The sequence below is a fragment of the Scyliorhinus torazame genome, chromosome 1 (genome assembly GCF_047496885.1).
Source record: "Scyliorhinus torazame isolate Kashiwa2021f chromosome 1, sScyTor2.1, whole genome shotgun sequence".
NCBI lineage: Eukaryota > Metazoa > Chordata > Chondrichthyes > Carcharhiniformes > Scyliorhinidae > Scyliorhinus > Scyliorhinus torazame.
This window is the reverse complement of record NC_092707.1, coordinates 103,225,843-103,245,174: the sequence shown is the minus strand read 5'-3', so window position 1 is coordinate 103,245,174 and position 19,332 is coordinate 103,225,843. Positions and strand designations below refer to the sequence as shown.

Genomic DNA, 19,332 nt, shown 5'->3' with positions numbered 1-19,332 from the left:
ATATTCTTCTTTGAAATAGTGTCATGGATCTTTTATGTCACCTGGGGGAGGCAAACAGGGCCTCGATTTAACTTCTCATCTGAAAGATGGCATCTTTCATTGTGCACCACTCGGTCAGCTCACCAGCCCCCTGCTAACAAGGGAGCAGCAGTTAAACCGATCATGCACAGCCAATCCCACTCAGCACGCAGCCATGCCGCCGAGACGACCAGCCCCACGATTCGGCGATGCCGGCCTGGGCAATCTACTGGAAGCGGTAGAGGCCAGACTGGATGCCCTGTTCCCCTGAGAGTCATGGAGGGTCAGCCACCTCCGCCTGGGAGGAAGTAGCAGTCAGCTTGGGGAGCAAACGGGAGTTGTTAATGCCATACAGACTGACCCATCCCTCCCACTGACCACACGTTGATTATCCTTCAGCCTATGGCGCCAGCCCATCAGAGTATCCCCCACCCCCAGATAGTGGTCAAGTTTCTGGAGCACATTCTGATGAGCACCACACAGTTGCAGATGTACATCAGGTGGAGGCAGGAATGTCCAGGCGAGACAGGAGACAAAGGTCTGCTGGATCACAGGACCCAGCTGGGTCCCAGTCAGATGCTGAGCCTCCCGAACAGGTAGACCGAAGAAGATGCAGACGATAGGGTGAGGCCATGAGATTCAGAGCGGGATGTCAGCCACACTCCTTCAGGTCCACAGCCGACTGGAGGAGTCCAAGAGACTATGGGCGCAGAAGATGGTGGCGGCAATGCATGGCACTGATGCCAACACTACTCGGGTGGCGACCGTTAAGGGGGGGGGGAGAGAGAGAGAGAGAGAGAGAGAGGGGAAAGCAGAGAGATGGGAAAAGGGGGCCAGGGAGAGGGGGAATCATGGATAAGGCCATGACCTATGTGAAGCGTGCGAGGATGAGGGTCACCCTGGTCCTCCGGCTTTGCCGTTGCCACCTGTCCTCCATCCTCCGGTTGTCCTGCGGGTCCTCCCCGGGCTTGACCTCCAGCCCTTCTTGGTCCACCCCGCCGCCTACTTGTCCTCCTTCTCGGAGGTGGCCACATGTTCCTCCCCCTCCACCTCCAGCATGTTGCCCCACTGTTGTGCCATGTTGTTGAGGACACAGCAAACCATCACAAAGCGGGTGACCCTCTGGGGGGTGTACTACAGTGCATCACCAGAGCAGTCGAGGTATTGGAACCGCATTTTGAGCAGTCGATTCACTGCTCAATAGGCCACATTGTATCAGGTCTCCCCGCATCGATCACTGGCCTCCGTACAGGCGTCATTAGCCAGATCCTAATCGGGTACGCCTTATCCCCCAAGAAGCTACCGACTTCACAGTTCCCCAAGCCCATACAGCCTGTATCCATATCCATCCAAAATCCACACCCAAGACCTTTCTTCTAAATCCATCATTTCAGCCTCTGCCTGCCCTGAAATCATTTCTACCTGCCTTGACCCTATTTTTTTCTCCCCTAGTCCAGTCTCTTTCCATTTACATTTGTGATTCTTCTGATGTCCTACTTCATTTCAACAATTTCAAGTTTCCTTCCTCAAAGCACCTCCTTTTCACTATGGACACTCAATCCTTCTTCACATCCATCCCACCAGAACAGTCTAAGGGTTCTTTACTTCTGCCCTGAATTGTCCTCATCCACCACCACCTGGCTTAACTTGTTCTCTCATTGAACAATTTCTGCTTTACATTGTCTCACATCCTCCAAAAGGTGTGGCTATGGGTATCTGCATTGGCCCAAGTTATGCCCCTCTTTTTGTGGGGTACGTGGAAAGTTCCTTGTTCCAGTCCTGTTTTTTCTGGTACAATGATGACTTTAATGGTGCCATTTTCTGCTCTTGTCCGGTTCTGGAAAAATTAATCACTTTTGCTTCCAATTTCCACCACTCTCTCACCGTAACATGGGGCGGGATTCTCCGAGCCCGCGCTCGGAGAATTGACTGGACAAGTTAATTATGGCGTTTGCATGGGGGGGGGAAAGCTAGGATCACAAGGAAGGTCCTACAGAAAGGGGGGAAAGCTAGGATCACAAGGAAGGTCCTACAGAAAACAAAATCCAAGTGAGGGCCAGCCCTCCCAAATCTACAATTCTACCACTGGGCAGCGACAGCGGAAAGAGTGATGGGATGGATAAAGGAGCCAGAAGCCGAATTGGTGCGTGCGGTGGAGGCCTCCTGCAAGGGGACCTCTCTTCGGGCACTCGCCACAGCGATACTCCCATCCCCACCCAAGAAACACTCCAGCAGCCCAGCGGTGGAAACTATCCTACAGACCTGGAAGCAACTACGGCAGCAATTCGGCCTGACCGAAATGTCCGACAAAGCCCTCATCTGCAATAACCACAGGTTCATACCAGCACTCACCGACGCTGCCTTCGAAAGGTGGAGACAGGACGGGGGGACATTCACACTTAGGCACCTATACACTTGACAGCAGGGTCACAACACTAGACAAACTGACGCAGAGATTCCAACTAGGTAAAGGCAACAAACTGCAGCCTGCAGCTTAAAACTTCTTAAGGAAGAAGACAAGGACATTCCCGTGACCATCACGAGACACTATTAGAAGATTTACTGGAGGGAGACATCCTAGGCAGAGGGAACTGTAGTGACATGTAAGAACGACTGCTAGATACGGCCGACATCGAACTGGACGCGACAAACAGGAAATGGGTGGAAGACGTGGGGTTCAAAATAGGGTGGGGATTCTGGGCTGGAAAATCAAATTCGGCATCCGTGGAAGAGGGCTTCCACAAAACATGGAAGCCATTCACCCGACTGTTCCGGGACCTGTTTGTGGCTAATAACAGTCTACCAATATTTATTACAAGCCCACCAACTCCCTCAGCTACCTCAACTACATTTCCTCGCACCTGCTTTCTCAAAAGACACCATTCCATTCTCCCAGTTGCATCTGTTCTAATGCTGCTATCTTCCATTATGGCACTTCCGACATGTCTCCCTTTTTCCTCAGCCGAGCATATACACCCACTATGGCTGAAAGGGCTCTCAAACATGTCTGACCCATTTCCCGCATTTTTGTCCTCACCCTTACACCTCCCTCCCAGATTTCCCCTTTTCATCCCACTAGCTCTCATATTCAAAGGATTATCCTTCACTATTTCTATCATGATGCTACCAAATACATCCTCCCACGTCCTCTTCTGTCAACAGGGACCATTCTATCTGCGACACCCTGGTCCACTCTCTACCACGGGGCTAAATGGCTTGTTCCTCTTGAAGTTTATGAGAAAAGACCAAAAAATGGAAGCAGATAACATTGACATGGAGCTTGGAGTGGCAGATGCCTGATGGCAGAAATGGCCTCCCAAGATTGGAGTATGTAATCTAGGCCATAATCCATTGGCTTCTGTCCTCCAACGCATTGAATTTGGACGGCAGATTATTATTTCAATGGATGTAAATTGAGAGAAATGGATATGTAGCGAGACGTTGGTGTCCTCGTACATCAGTCACTGAAAGTAAGCGCGCATGTACAACAGGCAATAAAGAAGGCAAATGGTATGTTGGCCTTCATAGCGAGAGGATTTGAGCATAGGATTAAAGATGTTTTACTGAAATTGTGTCGGGCATTGGTGAGAACCCACCTGGGGTATTGTGTCCTTATCTGAGGAAAATGTTCTTGCTATGGAGGGAGGGCAGTGAAGGTTTACCAGGCTGATTCCTGGGATGGCGGGACTACCATATGAGGAGAGACTAAATCAGTTAGAACATAGAACAGTACAAGCCCTTCGGCCCATGATGTTGTGCCGACCATTTATCCTAATCTAAGATCAACTTCACCTACACCCCTTCAAATTACCGCTGTCCATGTGCCTGTCCAAGAGTCGCTTAAATGTCCCGAATTACTCTGATTCCACTACCTCCGCTGGCAGTGCATTCCACACACCCACCACTCTCTGTGTAAAGAACCGACCTCTGACATCTCCCCTATACCTTCCTCCAATTACCTTAAAATTATGTCACCTCGTGACAGCCATTTCCGCCCTGGGGAAAAAGTCTCTGGCTATCCACTCTATCTATGCCTCTATCAAGTCACTTCTCTTCCTTCTCTCCAGAGACAAAGCCCTAGCTCCCTCAACCTTTCTTCATTAGACATGCCCTCCAGTCCAGGCAGCATCCTGGTAAATCTCCTCTGTACCCTCTCCAAAGCATCCACATCCTTCCTATAATGAGGCGACCAGAACTGGATACAATATTCCAAGTGTGGTCTAAACAGGGTTTTATAAAGCTGCAGCAAAACCTCGCGGTTCTTAAACTCAATCCCCCTGTTAATGAAAGCCAACACACCATACGCCTTCTTAACAACCCTTTCAACCTGGGTGGCAACTTTGAGGGATCTATGTACATGGATCCAAGATCCCTCTGTTCCTCCACACTTCAAGAATCCTGCCTTTAACCCTGTATTCAGCATTCAAATTCAACCTTCCAAAATGAATCATTTCACATTTATCTAGGTTGAACTAGTTAGGATTATATTCATTGGAGTTTAGAAGAGTGAGAGAGAATCTCATAGAAATTTACAAAATTCTAACAGGATTAGACAGGGTAGATTCAGGAGGAATGTTCCCGATGGTGGGGGAGTCCAGAACTAGGGGGTCATAGTTTGAGGATAAGGGGAAAACCTTTTAGGACTGAGGTGAGGAGAAATTTCTGCACCCAGAGAGTGGTGAATCTGTGGAATTCGCTAACACAGAAAGTAGATGAGGCTAAAATGTTGTGTAATTTCAAGAGGGAATTAGATATAATAATAATAACAATAATAATCTTTATTGTCACAAGTAGGCTTACAGTTACACTGCAATGAAGTTACTGTGAAAAGCCCCTAGGCACGGCATTCCGGCGCCTGTTCGGGTACACTGAGGGAAAGTTCAGACTATCCAATTCACCTGACAGCACATCTTTCGGGACTTGTGGGAGGAAACCGGAGCACCCGGAGGAAACCCACTCAGACACGGGGAGAACGTGCAGACTCCACACAGACAGTGACCCAAGCCGGGAATCGAACCCGAGTCCCTGGCGCTGTGAAGCAACGGTGCTACCCTATAGCTCTACCCACTGTGCTACCGTGCTGTCCTATAGCTCTTGGGGCTAAAGGGATGAAGAGATATGGGGGAAGGTGGGATCAGGGTATTGAACGCGATGATCAGCCATGATCATAATGAATGGCAGAGCAGGCTCGAAGGGCCGAAGGACCTCCTCCTGCTTCTATTTTTCTATCACACTCAACACATCATCACTTTCCCACCGGTGGCAGCAAGGAGGCGCAGTGGTTAGCAATGCTGCCTCACGGCGCTGCAGACCCAGGTTTGATCCCAGCCCCAGGTCACTGTCCATGTGGAGTTCGCACATTCTCTTCATGTCTGCATGGGTCTCACCCCAGAACCCAAAGATGTGCAGGGTAGATGGATTGGCCACGCTAAACTGCCCCTTAATTGGAAAAAAAATAATTGGGTACTCTAAATTTTTTTTTTTAAATCTCTTTCCCACCGCATCATCCCATGTAATCGCAGGATGTGTAACACCTGTCCTTTTCCTCCGTCCTCACTATACAAGGCCTAAAACACTGCTTCAAGGTGAAACAGCAATTTACTTGCACTTGTTTCAAATTAGTTACTGCATTTGCTGTGCACAATGTTGTCCCCTCTGCAGTGGGGAGACCAAATGGAGACTGGATGACCACCTTGCAGAACACCTCCGCTCAGTCTGCAAACATGATCCCAGCCTTCCGGTCACTTGCCATTTCAATTCACATCTTGCCCCTGTGCCCACATTTCTGTCCTCGGCCTGTTACAGTGTTCCAGTGATGTGCAACACAAACTGGAGGAACAACATGTCACTTTCTGACCTTTTGGACTCAATATGGAGTTCAGCAACTTCAGATCATGAACTCTGTCTTCCATTTTGAATCCCCCGCCACCCAAATGTTAATCTATATTTTGTTCTCATGATTTTGTTTTCAGATAGAGATGACCTTTATTCAGCTATTAACACATTGTTATCTTTCTTTCACACAGTGCTGACCTTTACTCTGCTATTAACATCTGCTTTGGACTGATTGTTAGTTTCTTTAATATCATTACCAATCCCTTTGCTTTTTGTTCCATGATATATCTGCCATTTAATCTCACCGCCCTCCAACCTATTCCTGATCTTCTCTTTTGTCCCAACTGCCCCTCCCTGCTTTTCCAACAGCATAAAACTCAGCGCTGCTAAATGAGGTAGAGTTTGAGCAGATCTAGCAAGTCAAAACTGGGCATCCATGGGGTCCTGTGGGCCATTAGCAGCAGCAGAATTATGTTCATAAGTTCATAAGATATAGGAGCAGAATTAGGCCATTCGGCCCATCTGGTCTGCTCTGCCATTCTATTATGGCTGATATATTCCTCATCTGTTACCTTCAATGCTACTGACCAAGAGTTGGATTGAGAAATCAGCCAGAGCATCTCCTCCCTAGAACACATGACTGAGGAGCAGAAGTCAGCAATTTAGCCTCCCAAACCTAAACACCTTCAATGTGATCATGGCTGATCCCATCCTGGCCTCAACTCCACTGTCCTGCCCATTCTCCATAACCCTTCACACATAACCAATTAAAAATCTGTCTAACTCCTTAAATTTACTCAATGTCCCTGCATCCAGCTCACTCTGGGGTAGCGAATTCCACAGATCCATAACCCTTTGGGAGAAGTAGTTTCTCCTCAAATCGGTTTTAAATTTTCTACCTCTAAGTCACAATCTGTTACCTCACGGTCCAGCATATTCACCCCACCACTCACTCTACCATTACCATCAAGCCAGGGGATCAACCCTGGTTCAATGAAAAATGCAGAGGGTATGCCACAAGCAGCATCAGGTATACCTAAAAATTAGGTATCAACCTGGTGAAGCTACAACATAGGGCTACCTGTGTGCCAAACGACGGAAACACGTGCTAGACAATGCTAATCGATCCAACACAATGGATCTAAGCTCTGCAGTCCTACCGTATCCAGTTGTGAATGGTGATGGACAACTGAATAAACTAACTGAGGGAGGAGGCTCCACAATATCCCAATCCCCAATAATGGGGGATCCCAGCATATCAGCGGAAAAGATAAAGTTGATGTATTTGCAGTCATCTTCAGCCAGAGATGCAGAGTGAATGATCCAACTCGGCCACCTCCAGAGGTCCCCAGCATCACAGATGTCAATCTTCAGCCAATTCGATTCATTTGAAGTGAGATTTAGTTGAAAACACTGTATTCTGCAAAGGCTGTGGCCCGTACAATATTCTGGTAATAGTATGGAAGACTTGTGTTTCAGAACTAGCCACACCACTTTCCAAGCTGTTCCGGGTGCAGCTACAGCACCTACCAAACTGTGCAAAACATTGTCCTGCCATGTCAGAAAAAGCAAAACGAATCCAACCCGACCAATTATCACCCTATCAGTCTACTCTGAATCAAATGTTAAGTAATGGAAGGGGTCATCAACAGCACTATCAAGAGGCACTTACTCAGCAATAACCTTCTCACTGACACTCAGTTTGGGTTCTACCAGGGCCACTCAGCTCCTGACCTCATTACAGCTTTGATCCAAACATGGACAATAGAGCTGAACTCCAGAGACGATAGTGACATTTAAGGGGCATCTTGACAAATACATGGATAGGATGGGAATAGAGGAATACGGACCCAGGAAGTGTAGAAGATTGTAGTTTAGTCGGGCAGCATGGTCGGCACGGGCTTGGAGGGCCGAAGGGCCTGTTCCTGTGCTGTACTTCTCTTTGTTCTTTGTTCTTGAGAGTGACTGCCCTTGACATCAAGGCAGCTGATGTTTGGCATCAAGGAGCCCTAGCAAATCTGGAGTCAATGAGAGTCCGGGGAAAACGCTCCACTAGTTGGAGTCATATCTTCACAAAGAAAACTTTTTGTAATTGTCGAAGGCAAATCATCGCAGTCCAGGACTTCCCTCAGTATAATTCCCTCAGCCTAACCATCTTCGGCTGCTTCATCTTAACTCCTCAGATACTGAAGCAGTCCTTGTCCATATGTGGCAAGATCTGGACAACATTCAGACTTGGGTTCATAAGTATTAACTTGTATTTGTGCCACACAAATGCCAAACAACAATCATCTCCAGCAAGAGAGAATCTACTAATCTCTCCTTGATATTCAATGATATCACCATCGCTGAATCCCCCGTTATCGACAGGACCAGAAATATAACTGGACTAGCCATATAAATATTGTGGCTACAAGAGCAAGTGGGCAGCACGGTGGCACAGTGGTTAGTACTGCTGCCTCACAGCGCCAGGGACCCGTGTTCAGTTCCAGCCTCGGGTCACTGTCTGTGGTGAGTTTGCACTTTCCCCCCCATGTCTGCGTGGATTTCATTTGGGTGCTCTGGTTTCCTCCCGCAGTCCAAAGATGTGCAGGTTAGGTGGATTGGCCATGATAAATTGCCCTGTAATGTCCAAGGATTCACAGGTTAGATTATGGGGGTACGGGGATAGGGCGGGGTGGACACTCGTAAATGGGCAGAGTGCTCATTCGAAGGGTCGGTACAGGCTCCTTCTGCACTGCAGGGATTCTATGATTAACTGACCTGCTGAATCCCCGAAGCCTGTCCAAAATCTACAAGACACAAGAGTGTGTGATAGCATACTCTCCACTTGCCTGAGTGAGTGCAGTTCCTGCAACACTCAAGACACAGGGAGAACACGCAAACTCCACACCGTCACCCAAGGCCAGAGTCAAACCAGGGTCCCCAGCACTGCGAGGCAACAGTGCCGACCAGAGCGCCACCCTGACGTCCCAGAAGAAGAATTCTGTTCCTCGAATCAACCACCCTTCTCCCGATCCAACACCTGCGAGATTTGAACTATATTGCCATTCCTTCACTGCCATGGCTCAGTATCCCAGAACTCCCTCCCTAATAGCACTGCAGGTGTACCTACAACACGTAGAACATAGAACGATACAGCGCAGTACAGGCCCTTCAGCCCACAATGTTGCACCGACATGGGAAGTCAAAAAACAAAAGCCATCTAACCTACACTATGCCATTATCATCCATATGCTTATCCAATAAACTTTTAAATGCCCTCAATGTAGGCGAGTTCACTACTGTTGCAGGTAGGGCATTCCACGGCCTCACCACTCTTTGCATAAAGAACCTACCTCTGACCTCTGTCCTATATCTATTACCCCTCAGTTTAAGGCTATGTCCCCTCGTGCTAGCCATTTCCATCCGCGGGAGAAGGCTCTTACTGTCCACCCTATCTAACCCCCTGATCATTTTGTATGCCTCTATTAAGTCTCCTCTTAACCTTCTTCTCTCTAACGAAAACAACCTCAAGTCCATCAGCCTTTCTTCATAAGATTTTCCCTCCATACCAGGCAACATCCTGGTAAATCTCCTCTGCACCCGCTCCAAAGCTTCCACGTCCTTCCTATAATGCGGTGACCAGAACTGTACGCAATACTCCAAATGCGGCCGTACCAGAGTTTTGTACAGCTGCAACATGACCGCATGACTCCGGAACTCAATCCCTCTACCAATAAAGGCCAACACTCCATAGGCCTTCTTCACAACCCTATCAACCTGGGCGGCAACTTTCAGGGATCTATGTACATGGACACCTAGATCCCGCTGCTCATCCACACTTCCAAGAACTTTACCATTAGCCAAATATTCCGCATTCCTGTTATTCCTTCCAAAGTGAATCACCTCACACTTCTCGACATTAAACTCCATTTGCCACCTCTCAGCCCAGCGCTGCAGCTTATCTATGTCCCTCTGTAACCTGCTACATCCTTCCGCACTGTCGACAACACCACCGACTTTAGTGTCGTCTGCAAATTTACTCACCCACCCTTCTGCGCCCTCCTCTAGGTCATTGATAAAAATGACAACAGCAACGGCCCCAGAACAGATCCTTGTGGTACACCACTTGTAACTGAACTCCATTCTGAACATTTCCCATCAACCACCACCCTCTGTCTTCTTTCAGCTAGCCAATTTCTGATCCACATCTCTAACATGGACTGTAGCGGTTCAAGAAGGCAGCTCACCACCACCTTCTCAGGGGCAATTAGGGATAAGCAACAAATTCTGGCCTAGCCAGCGAAGCCAACATCCCATCAAAGAAATTCAAACAGCACACGTGGGTACAGGATCCTTCCTGGCATTTAACATTCATTTCAGCTGCGCGGGCTTAAGAGAGGACATGGGCTGGATGATTAAGTTCCAAAACAGCAGTTTAATATACTGCAGGCTGATGCTAACTGCACTTGCCTGCATAAAGACACGGCAATCACAAGTAAACATGCAGCATTTTGGAACTGGAAAGGCATTTGTAACATCCAAAAAATGGGTGTCCTAGAGCACAATTTCTCACCCAGTGACTTGTGTATTGGGTGCATTCACTGTCTACTGCTATCCTATCATCCTCGCTGCTTCCCTTAACACGATTCAATCAACCCAATTGCTAGGAAAGAATATATTGCAGAACCAGTATGATTCAGTTCATCCAGTTTGGAAGTAAACATGAAACTGTCATAAAAGAAGTTAATCTGCTCAGACAAGGAGCTTTGATCTATGACCTAATAAAGCTTTAACTATAATTATTTTTTTCCATTCTGATAGTGTTGATCTCATTACCAGCAGAACAAGTCGAAGGGAAGATTGTTTGCGAGAGAAGTTCAAGAAAGATAATGAGATTTGGCAGATGCGAAGAATGGAATTAGCAGTACTGCTTCTTCAGTTACACAGTACCGAAAGAACATTGCTTGGTTTAATTGCAGATTGTCTGATGTTTCTTTGAGATGGTTTCATTGTGTTATGGAAAGCAATACTTGGAATTTTTTGATTGCATTTATCAAGTGCGCCTGGGTTTAGTGAATAGCCAAATCAGAGTATGTAATGCCAGTATGCATTATTATTTTATTCATTCAAGGGATGTGGGTGCTGCTGGCAGGACCAGCATTTATTGCCCATCCCTCTTTACCCTTGAACTGAGTGGATTGCTCGGCCATTTCAGAGGGCATTTAAGAGTGAACCACATTGCTGTGGGTCTGGAGTCACATGTAGGCCAGACCAGGTAAGGATGGCAGATTTCCTTCCATAAAGGACATTAGTGAACCAGGTAAGTTTTTACAACAGTAGACAATAGTTTCATTGCCTACAATACTTTTAATTCCAGATTGTTCTTGAATTCAAATTTCAACATCTGCCATGGTGTTATTCAAACCCAGAAACCCAGAGAATTACCCTGGGCCTTTGGTTTACTAACCCAATGACACTACCACTACGCCACCATCTGATAGTTATTTCATTGAGACTGCCATCTAGAGAAAGATGCGACAAGTTGCAAAACTCAGTGTGGTGTAATGAACTCTACAGATAAGAGCGTCCCAGGTGTATAACAGCCTCAAGCTCTTATCTGCCATCTGAAATGGCCAATTAAGCCCTTAGTTGTAACAAACCATGAGCCTTGTATACCTGCACCAGATGCATTGCAGTGATTCAAGGCAGGTTCCCAAGTACAATAAAAGATGGGCAAATGGTGGTCTTCCCAGCAATGTCAACAGCCAAAGAATAAAAGCTAACCAATCTTTTTATAGAATGATTAGATATCAGTCTTGCAAGAGCAACTAAAGCTGCAGAGGGTGGGCAGGTACCGGGAGTGAGTTTTTTTTGGGGGGGCACGAGTGGATTGAACGCCTAGGCAAGGGGTCCCCCCACCCCAAGGGAAAGGAGGAAGTGAGGACCCACCCTACACAGAGAGATAGACAGAGAGAAAGAGAGAAAGAAAAAGAGAGATAGAGAGAGAGAAAGAAAGAGAGAGGGAAGGGCGCCGAGAAAGGGAGAGAGGGTGGGGGCGCTGAGAGAGGGAGGGAGGAAGGAGGCCCAAGAGAGGGAGATGGCACCGAGAGAGAGGAAGGGTCCGCCAATTGAGGGAGGGTGCCCTGAGGGAGGGAGAGCCGAGAGAGAGAGGGAGGGGGCGGCGAGAGAGGGATGGGGTGCCGAGAGAGGGATGGAGCGGCGAGAGAGAGGGAGGAGAAGCCGAGAGTGAGAGGGAGGGGGCGGCGAGAGAGGGAGGGGGCTCCGAGAGAGAGAGAGGGAGGGGCCGAGAGTGGAGGGTGCGCCAACAGAGAGAGGGAGCGCCGAGAGAGGGAGGGAGCGCCGAGAGAGGGAGGGAGCGCCGAGAGAGGGAGGGAGCGCCGATAGAGGGAGGGAGCGCCGAGAGAGGGAGGGAGGGGGCGCCGAGAGAGAGAGGGAGGGAGCGCCGAGAGAGGGAGGGAGCGCCGAGAGAGGGAGGGAGCGCCGAGAGAGAGAGGGAGCGCCGAGAGAGAGAGGGAGGGGGCGCCGAGAGAGAGAGAGGGAGGGGGCGCTGAGACAGAGAGGGAGCGGGCGCCGAGAGAGAGAGGGGGCGCCGAGAGAGGGAGGGAGGGAGCGCCGAGAGAGGGAGGGAGCGCCGAGAGAGGGAGGGAGGGAGCGCCGAGAGGTGGAAGGGGCGCCGAGAGAGAGAGGGAGGGAGCGCCGAGAGAGGGAGGGAGGGAGCGCCGAGAGAGGGATGGAGGGAGCGCCGAGAGAGGGAGGGAGGGGGCGCCGAGAGAGGGAGGGGGCGCCGAGAGAGAGAGGGAGGGGGCGCCGAGAGAGAGAGGGAGGGGGCACCGAGAGAGGGCGGGGGCACCGAGGGAGGGAGGGGGCGCCGAGAGAGGGAGGGGGCGCCGAGAGAGAGAGGGAGGGGGCGCCGAGAGAGAGAGGGAGGGGGCACCGAGAGAGGGCGGGGGCACCGAGAGAGGGTGGGGGTACTGAGAGAGAGAGAGGGAGGGAGCACCAAGAGAGAGAGGGAGGGGGCACCGAGAGAGGGCGGGGGCACCAAGAGAGGGTGGGGATACCGAGAGAGGGTGGGGATACCAAGAGAGAGAGAGGGAGGGGGCACCGAGAGAGAGGGGGAGGGGGCACCGAGACAGAGAGGGAGGAGGCACCGAGAGAGAAAGGGAGGGGGCACGGCGGGAGGGACGGGGCACCGAGAGAGGCTGTGAGGGACCGCCGAGAGAGAGGGAGGGGGTGCCGAGAGAGAGCGAGGGGACGCCGAGAGAAAGAGGGGGCGCCGAGAGAGAGAGAGGGTGCGGCGAGAGAGAGAGGAGGTTATGAGAGAGAAAGGGGGGCGCCGAAGAGGGAGGGGGCGCCGAAAGAGGGATTTGGCAGGGTTACCCAGAGGGAAGGTGGAGGGCTCTCAGAGACAGAAGTGGTAGGTCTTTCAGAGATGGAAGGGGGAGGCCTCTCAGAGACGGAAGGGGGAGGCGTGCCCTGAGAGGGAAGGAGAAGTGGGCCGAGCGAGGGTGGGTCGACCAGAGAGGGAGGGGGAAGGATGCTAAGAGAGGGAAGGGGAGGCCCGCCGAGAGGGAATGGGGTCGTGCTCAAAGAGAGGGGTGCCCAGAGGGGTAAGCGGGAGGGGCACCCAGAGAGAGAATGGGGAGGGGCACCCAGAGAGGGAAAGTGGCAGGGTGCCTAGGGAGGGAAGGGGAAGCGGTGACCAGAGAGAGGGAAGGGGAAAGGCCTAAGAGGGAAGGGGGTGGGCCCATGAGGGAAAGAGGAGGGCTCCTGAGGGAGGGAAAAGGAGGGCCCCAGAGGGAGGGAAAGAGAGGGCCCCAGAGGGAGGGAAGGGGATGGGCCCAGAGGGAGGGAAAGGGAGGGCCCCAGAGGGAGGGAAGGGGAGAGCCCCAGAGGGAGGACCCCAGAAGGAGGGAAGGGGGAGGGCCCCATAGGGAGGGATGGGGGAGGGCCCCAGAGGGAGGGAAGGGGATGGCCCCAGAGGAGGGAAGGGGAGGGCCCCAGAGGGAGGGAAGGGGAGAGCCCCAGAGGGAGGGAAGGGGGAGGACCCCAGAAGGAGGGAAGGGGGAGGGCCCCATAGGGAGGGATGGGGGAGGGCCCCATAGGGAGGGATGGGGAGGGCCCCAGAGGGAGGGATGGGGGAGGGCCCCAGAGGGAGGGATGGGGGAGGGCCCCAGAAGGAGGGAAGGGGGAGGGCCCCATAGGGAGGGATGGGGGAGGGCCCCATAGGGAGGGATGGGGAGGGCCCCAGAGGGAGGGATGGAGAGGGCCCCAGAAGGAGGGAAGGGGGAGGGCCCCATAGGGAGGGATGGGGGAGGGCCCCATAGGGAGGGATGGGGAGGGCCCCAGAGGGAGGGATGGGGGAGGGCCCCAGAGGGAGGGAGGAACAGGACCGTACAGCAAGAAGGTTTCAATAAATCAGTTTACTGGAAGAATATGATGGGTCACTTGGTTGGCGATGATGCAGCCGACTGGATGGTATCACAAAATTGTTATGGCTCAGAAGGACATTCGGCTCATCGTTTCTGCACTGGCTCTCCAAATGAACATTATGATTTCATGCCACTCCCTTGCATTTTTCCCCATACCACACATTGTTCCTATCCAACTATTAATACCCTCTTGAATGCCTCAATTGAACCTGCTCCACCACACTTCCAGGCTGTACATTCCAGACTCGATCCTTCCGGAGCGTGGAAAAAAATTCTCACATCACAGTTTCGTCCTTTGCAAATCACTTTAAATCTCTGCCCTCTCGTTCTTGATCCATTTCCGAGCCGGATCAGTTTCTCCCAATCTACTATGTCCAGCCCGCTCATAGCTTTGAACACCTCTATAAATTTTCCTTTTAGTCTTCTTCTATCCAATGAGAACAGTCCGTAACTGAAGTTTCTCATCCTTGGAACCATTCTTAGAAATCACTTCTTCACTCTCTCCAAAGTGTTCACATCATTCCTATAGTGTGGCCCCCAGAACTGTGCACAGTACTCCAGTCAGGTCCAACTCGTGTCTTGTATAAATTTAGCATAACCTGTTCTTATACTCTCTGCCACTATTAATAAATGCAAAATACAATATCCTTTATTAACAGCTCTCTCCACCTGTCCTGCCACTTTCAATGATCGATGCATATATACACCCAGGTCCTTCTGCTCCTGCAACCCCTTAAGAATTTCACCCCCTATTTTACATAGTTTCTCCATGTTCTTCCTACCAAAATGCACCATCTCACACTTCTCTGCCACCTGTCTGCCCATTCCATTAACTTGTCTATGTCCCATTGAAGTTCTACACTGTCCTCTTCACAGTTTACAATACCCCAAATTTTGTATCATCCTCAAACTTTGAAACTGTTCCCTGTACACCAAGATCTAGATCACTAATATATATCATTGATATATATCAAGAAAAGCAAAGAGAAATTTCCCCTTGGGGAACACCACTACAAACCTTCCTCCAGTCCCAAAAATATCAATTGACCATTACTCTCTGCTTCCTATTATTCAGCCAACTTTGTATCCATGTTGCTACTGTCCTTTTATTCCATAAGCTATAACATTTCACACAAGTCTGTCTGGCACTGTATCGAATGCATTTTGAAAGTCCATTTACATCACATCAACATCATTACCTTCATCAAACCTTTCTGTTACCGTTTCAAAAAAACTCCAGCAAGTTTATTAAACAAGTTTTCCCCTTTAGAAATCCATGTTGGCTCTTCATAATCAACCCACATTTTCCACGTGACTACTAATTCTATCCCAAATAATTGTTTCTAAAAGCTTGCCCACTTCTGATGTTAAACAGACTGGTCTGTAATTGCTGGGGCTATCCTTACAACCTATTTTGAACAAGGACATAGCATTTGCAATTCTCCAGTCCTCTGGCACCTCCCCCGAGTCTAGAGAAAACTGGAAGATTATGGCCAATGCCCCTGCAATTTCGATTCTCACTTTCTGCAATCGTTTCAACACTTCCACCGTATCAATTTTGAACCCTTCTAGGGAGAGAGTTTTCTTATCTGTCAATATGGCCCGTGTAGCATCTGCCTCCGTGGTGAAGGTGCATGCAAAGTATTAATTTAATACCTCAGCCATGCTGCCTGCCTGCATGTTTAAATTCTCTTTTTGGTCCCTAATCAGCCCAATCCTCCTTTTACCACTTTTTTATTATATATATATATATGCCTATAGAAGACTTTAGAATTCCCCTTTATGTTGACTGCAAGTGTTTTTCACATAATTCTTCTTCACTTCTCTAATATGCTTTCTCACTTCCCCTCTGAATTTTCTGTATTCCTCTTGGTTTTCAAGTGCATTTTCTACCTGACACGTGTCAAGCAAATTTTGGGGTAGGTGGGATGCAGATTTGAGGTTACCATCAGATCAGCCATGATCTTATTAAATGGCAGGACAGGCTTGAGGGGCCAAATGGCCTACTCCTGCTCCTTGTTCATGTGTACTCTCATGATCGACCGTTGAAGCTTGTGTAGTGGGAGCTCTGGTTTAATCAGAAAGAAACGGTTATATTTTTCTCTTCAGAAATGTATACGGTAGATGATGGCTTCACAAGGACATTATATTGCTTTCACAAGCTGTCAATTCTTGGAACCTGGTGCCTTTGTGAAGAAGTTGGACCCAGTAGGATGACAACTCTAGCTCAAAAACTCATGAAAAGAGAATCTGAAAATACCTATTAGATGATCATTCATGAAAGCGGTAAAGTTGGTTGGCATCATAACAAATGATCTTGGAATATTGCCTGGAATATTTCTCAATGAATTATGGTTCTATTTTCCTCGGAATTTGCTTACAAAAGCTTAACGCACCAGTGAGATATGGTGATAACCCTCAATGCAGTATGGTTCTGCGTAATTCAAGGGGGAATTTCAATCAGTACACATGATGGTTGCCAACTAGTTAGAACAAAGTACCTGGGGAAGGCTTTTCAAAAACACTTCTGAACATGATTTTATGTTTGAAGTTGCTAATTTGCCATAAAAGAACTTCCTTTAGCATTAAAACAATATCCTAGACCAAGCGGTAAGGCGGATTTTACACAAAACACAAACAGTTGCAGATTTTGTGTCACCTAATCTCTAATTCAGCATGCCTATTGATAAAGTCAACACATGTGGAAATGTCTTGGAGAAAGTACAATACATGAAGATACATGAACTAAGCAAATCAATAAGTGAGCAGAGAATATGGCATAGCATTAAATTAACTGTAATTTTCGGTAGGTCCCGTGGGCAGATGTCCGTCAAGGTGTTATTAGGAAACTACCAGGACAACAGCTGCTGGAAGATGTTAGCTTCAGGCCTGATAGGAGAACATGTTTATTCATCCAGGAAATGGTGGCACAGTGGTATTGTCACTGGACTAGTAATCCAGAGATCCAGGGTAGCGCCACAGCAGGTGGTGATGGTGAAATTTGAATTAAATACGAATCAGGAATTATAAAACCATTATATGTCGATTGTCATAAAAGCCCATCTGATTCATTAACGACCTTCAGGGAAGGAAATCTGCCAAGCTTACCTGGTCTGAGCTACATGTGACTCCAGATCCACAGCAATGTGGTTGACTCTTGAAGAAGTCCTGGAGGTTCTTTGGGAAAAGGAGATGGTGGATCCTGTCAGATGATTCCCTGAGCAGTCTGTCAAGGTCATTTAGCAGAATGCCTCATCATCAGCATGTTCAAACAAGCACCAATACATAGCTTGGCTGGTGGTGAGAAAAGCCCTCCCTGTTAGATCCTTCCTATACGTCTGGAGTTTCACCCCATTACCCCAGAGGTGACCATGGTGGGGAAGAGACCATTGTCCACCTCCTTATGGAATGTGCCTTTGCACAGATGAGGTGGATTTTTTAAGGTTTGTCCAGAGCAGCTCCATGATGCAGGTCTCTGTGCTCCACGGCCCGTTTCCAGGGTCGCACACCAAGACAAACATCAGCTGATCTGGAGGATCATCAACTCTTTGGCATGCCCGAGAATCATTGATCTTCCAATACAGAGAATTGTCCCCGACCGAGTATTGCAGGCTGGCACATTCCAAAGGCACGGGTTATATGCTGAGGGAATGCACTAAAGTTTGGGGCAGCGGCTGCAATGGGGGAAGGTCGCTGTCTAAGATCTTTCAACCATAGTGAAGTGAGGGGTGTGGAATTGTACGGAACCTCCTCGGGCCGTATGATTTACATTAGAACCATAGAATTCCTACAGTGGAAAAGGAGGCCATTAGGCACCACCCCTCTGAAAGAGCACCCTATCCAGGCCCACTGCCCCACCCTATCCCCATAACTCTTCCTAACATGTGCATCCCTGGACACAGAAGGGGCAATTTAGCATGGCCAATCCACCTAACCTGCACATCTTTGGACTTTGGAAGGAAACCAGGGCACCTGGAGGAAATCCACGCAGACACAGGGAGAAAGTGCAAACTCCACATAGTCACCCAGGGCCGGAAATTACCCTGGATCCCTGGCACTGTGAGACGGCACTGTTAGCACTGCGCCGCCGTACCATCCCACTGTGCCACTGGATGTATACAGTGAATATTACATGTATCACAATTGTATTGAAGCATCTCAGAGTACAACTTTATCTATGCCTTTGCATTGTTCGTAATGACCATTTTGAAAAGTTTCTTTGACTGTATTGAAGCACTTGAACATGATAAATGTAGAGAACCTGAATATCGTTGCACTTTTTGATGGCCATTTTGAAATGTTTGCAATGTTCTTTCTTTAGTCTTTTAAGGATAAAGTATTTTTCAACAAAAAAAAAAATTGTCGAGAAATCAAAGTGTGACAATACAGGAAAACAGATAATTGATTGGTTAGTAAATATTTTGCTTGTTAACTCACAATTTATTAATAATGTATGGCTTTATTAGTTGCAGTAAAGTTTGCTAGCATAGGAAAGGTTACTGGGTGTATCGGAAGAAAAATAAACTTACACACAATAAAGATGGCTGGGCAGGTGACGTGTCGTAACTGCAGAATGTGGGTATCTTGGACACGAGGGTGATCCAAGACAAACACATGTGCAGTAAGTGTCTGTGGCTGCAGGAGCTTCGGCTCAGGTTCATTGTGCTGAAGGTCAAGTTGCAGACACAGTGATGTATCAGGGAGGGGGAAGTTACCTTTACACACTTTGAAGGAGGAGACAGTCACATCCCATAGGATATGGTTTTCTGGTTTGAGCAGTGTTAAGGAACAGGAGGGTGTGTCTGAGAGTAAGGCACGGTGCAGGGACCCAGAAGGAGCCTCAGATGTGGCAATCATCCAACAAGTTTGAGATTCTTGCAGTTTATATGGATTAAATTAAAGTGTTGGCTGCAGGCTGGAAGAGCAAACTGACCAAGGCACCGTGATATAGGAAACCATTCAAGCGGGGGAGTTAATAAAAATGTAGTAGTAGTTGGGGACAGTACAATCAGGGCAATAGACATCATTCTCTGAGGTCAAGAGC

The 19,332-nt window shown here is 48.7% G+C and overlaps 1 protein-coding gene across 5 annotated transcripts in view; it reads right to left on the bottom strand.

The window, feature by feature from the left end:
- cabin1 (calcineurin binding protein 1) overlaps positions 1 to 19,332 on the bottom strand; it is an 807,975-nt gene that overhangs the window by 557,481 nt on the left and 231,162 nt on the right. The gene's annotated exons all lie outside the window — the stretch shown is intronic.